This window comes from Hevea brasiliensis, chromosome 12, assembly GCF_030052815.1.
Source record: "Hevea brasiliensis isolate MT/VB/25A 57/8 chromosome 12, ASM3005281v1, whole genome shotgun sequence".
NCBI classification, from domain to species: Eukaryota; Viridiplantae; Streptophyta; class Magnoliopsida; order Malpighiales; family Euphorbiaceae; genus Hevea; species Hevea brasiliensis.
This window is the reverse complement of record NC_079504.1, coordinates 59,236,332-59,240,610: the sequence shown is the minus strand read 5'-3', so window position 1 is coordinate 59,240,610 and position 4,279 is coordinate 59,236,332.

Here is a 4,279-nt window from a genome sequence, read left to right as displayed (position 1 = left end):
TATGACTTTGGAAATTTAGGATTTCTCATGAATTATTTGAATAAAATGTTTGAAATTTATTTTTGATTCACACTAAGGATGACAGTGCCTTATTATTCCTCCTCCATTTACGGGGTGAGATTGATTATTTTTCTCCCTCTCCGGTTTACCAGTTGAGGTTGTAGATCGGATGAGTACTCATTAACTAGCTAGCCACCTCCCTCATTGATTTCGATTAGTGGGGTTGTAAATCCCTTTGTCATGGTGTACAACACGGCATTGATCGGAAATTTTATGTCATGGCTTAAGTTGTGTATGAATTGGCAACACTATGTTTATTAAATTGTTTGACCAAAATTGTGCTATAATGAGTTTTGATAATTTGTGAAATGTAATTGTGAAATATTTAAATTGTGATTTATCAATGAATGTTTTATGTACTGTATTTCAAATTTTTATTGTGCACCACTGAGTATTTTTATACTCAGCGATAGCTTATTTTGCTGTTGCAGATAGGAGCAAGGAAAAAGCAGCAGAGTAAGCTGCTAAACTGGAAAAGCCTTCACTGATTTTGTACGGGTATTATTTTATACCCAATGTAATTTAGTTTGATGTAAATAAATATTGTTCATATGTATTAATGTAAAGTTGAGCAGTTGTATTTATAAATTGTAATAATATTATTTTTGGATTTTATATCTGTAAATTAAACTTGTGAATGTAAATTAGCTTTATTGAATGCAATGTTGATGGAATTATTTTGAAATGGTTTGATTTGAGAATTTTGAGTTGATTTGGGTTGGGAGTTGTGGAAAAATTTATTGGAAGTGTTTTTCTCAGGTATTTGAAGAATTATTTTCTCAAAATACAGACGGCACTCTGCCAAAATTTTTATAAAATTTGCGGAAAAATAAAATGGGACAAAAATTTTAAGTAGTTTTAAAACTTCGAATAAATGATTTTAATTCCTACCAAAATTCTTACCACTTCCAAAATGTAAGAAAATGGTTTTAAAATCCCTTGTAGGATACTTAATGAGTTATCGATAGGTGAAGTTCGGTAGTTCATTAGGTATTCTACCGGATCATATCATGCCTTACAGAGGGGTGAGGTGTGACAACCCTACTCTATTTTACACTTTGTAACTTATTTTTTAGCAATAATAGAATAGCAAAATTATATTTAATGTAGCCAATTCTTACAATCATTTTGATTCAAAAGTCAATTTAGTTGCACTTTTGAATGATACACCTACACATTTGGTAGCCCACATTTATTTTTCAAGCTATCAACTAGCAAAATTTTTTCACAACGAAAAATTTTTGGCATGTTCTGTCACAATCGTCTTTCCCTTAGGACATAAGTCACTTGAAACCGAATTGTCAGAGTTTCCTCAAAGTAATTAACTATAAGTACCCACTATAAACATAATTTTCTCAAATGACAAATAAATAAAAAAAATAACCAATCAATTTATATATTAAGATAATAAAACAGAGCAATAAGGTATGCCAATATAGAATACTAGTTTTTAGCTAAAATTTTCTCATATGTACATAATCTATGTAGCCTTTGAAAATTTATGAGTAAGCATACCACGAATATAGTCATTCTATTATACCAATAGTCAAACCAAATGTTAAGTATATAAAAGACATCAAACTGAATAAAAGGGCATACCTAGTAAGTGGCATCATTTAAATAATAAAACAATGTTATCAAAAGGCAATAACTAAAAACTTAATTGTACTTCCGCAATATATATAAAGGAAAAGACAAGGGAAAAGAAATTATTAAAAGCAAAGAAAACAAATTTACCTACCTTGGGCCACACTCGAGGCTGCCTACATTTCTCCTAAAAAGAAGGATCAGGTCCACGTAGCTCTTTAATTATTTAGAAAGGACAATCTATATATATAGATTGTCCTTTCTAAATAATTAAAGAGCTACGTGGACCTGATCCTTATATATATATATATATATATATTCTAATAAGCATAGAACAAAAACCTCAATTATAGCCAAATTTCAACAAAATCTCAACATCATCTCTCTCATGAAATTGGACATTCCCTCTATGAGATCAAGTATAAAGAGTAAAATGAAAACTTAGCCAGCATCCAAGTTATCAAAATCAATCCTTGTACACTACTAAAAAACTTGACCAACACAAGGTGTAACGCCCTCACTTTAGGTAGTCCGTACATTCTACTGTTTCGATTACTAATGTCTATTCAGATAGCTAGGATGTCTGGAACTACACTCAAACTAGAGTGAGGAGGCATAAATTGACTGAATAAAGACTAAGAAAGAATAAAACAAGCAAAGTGCAACTCAGTTAAACAAGCCGGGGTCACAACGATGGGAAATCCTAATAGGAAGCTGCTATGAAGATTGCTAGCAATCCTAAACTCGAGGGAAACTCTGTGACATAATCACTGGGACTCGAGTAAAGAGTTACTGAGGGTTCGATGATAATAAATTGCTAAGAAAACCCAAGAAAAATTAAATCAATTGGTACAGATGATTTTAGCCCGTTAAGCTAAACGGAGGGCATTTTGGTCATTTCACCTTCAGAAATGATTTTTGGCCAACTTGTCCAATTAAGTAAATAATTTATATGACATAAAATATGAATAAATATTGCTAAAAATTAAATTAAAAATGAGTAAAAAAGGAAAAAAAAGAAAATAAAATAAAATTTGAATTATGACATAAGTATTAAGTCTCCATGATGTAATAAAAGGCCCTCCACCAATCATATTACAACAAACACTTATAAATTCAATTAAAAAAAGATAAATGAGACAAAAATGAAAAACAAAATCTGCTTCTTCTTCCCATACATCAGCCCAACCTCTCTCTACCTAGAAATCTCCATTGAAGCCTTCATCCGAAGCTTGATTCCCACTTGAATTCACCATAAAACCACTTGTTTTCTTCACTAAACTTAATCCTTGCAACTAAAGCAAGCTTGAGGTAGCAAAAAGAAAGAAAAATTAAGAAGTTTTGCAAGCTAGGGAATTGCTCACACAAAGGTTAGTGCCTAAACAAGTTTCTTTCTTCTTTAACTAGCTTAGGCCTGTTAAGTGTAAATTTTATGAAATTAAAAGAAAACTTGGAGTATGTAGAAATTTGATTTTTGGCAGCCATGATGTAAAGTGAAAATTGATGCTTTTCATTGATATAAACTAGCTTATTGATGTTGATTGATGAGTTTTTATATATGTTGGAAGTGAAATTGCATTGAGTTTGTTTGGTGTTGGGAATATTGAGTTAGGGTTTTGACCTAATTTTGGTACTTTTACATTATGGCTTAAAATTGAGTATGTTGAGATGAATTGTTGATCATTTGAAGTGTTATGAATGTGAAATGAAGTTTGGGAGTTGGAAGGATTTGAAATTGGGAGTGCAATTTCTCTTGCAGGAAATTCGGACCTATGAGTTCAGTAAGATTTTTGAACCATAAATAGAGTTGTGTTGCTCCAATTGGTATGAGACCAATTGAAGATGAAACTAGGGTCATAATGCCCCATTTTTCATGAAGAAACCATATCCAAAAACTGTCCCTAACCTGGCCTAGAATTGGCTTGAATCCGGGTAACCCTAATCTGGACCTGGAAAAATGACCAAATGAACAGTAAATGTTCAAATGGCCATAACTCACGCTAGGAAGATTAAAATGATCTGATTCTTGAACCATTGGAAAGGTTAGACATAGGAGCACAATTTTCATGAAGAACATAGAACCCAGATCTACCTCTAACCAAGTCAAATTGTTAGCAAAATTTAGATCAACAAAACTGTCCAGAACCAATCTGCCCAAAATTTGTTGGACTTAGGCTCACCCGACCAGTTTTGGCAAAATGGCCATAACTTGGTCTATAATAATCCAAATTCCATGAAACCAATGGCGCAATTTCCACAAGACATAGATATACAATATTGATGTTTTGACCAGAACCCATAACCCAAGGGAACTAAGTCAAATTGTTAAAAAAAAATTAGTACACCAAATCCTGAAATTTGCCTCAACTACCACCTGACCCCAGAACAGAATTTATATCATAACTTTCACTAGGAAATCCCAAATGGGATGACTCAAACTATTCTGGAAACCTAAGAGATAAGGCTTCAACTTTGATTCAGAAACATTTCTCAAAATTTGAGTGTAAGAACCCTAAAATGAGAGTCAAAGCCACTGACCTGAACCTGGAATCCTGTAGACATAGGGTACCAGAGTCCAGGCCAGTTAATTTGCTATAATTAATTCTACAAGACCTTAAAAATTGTAATTCAA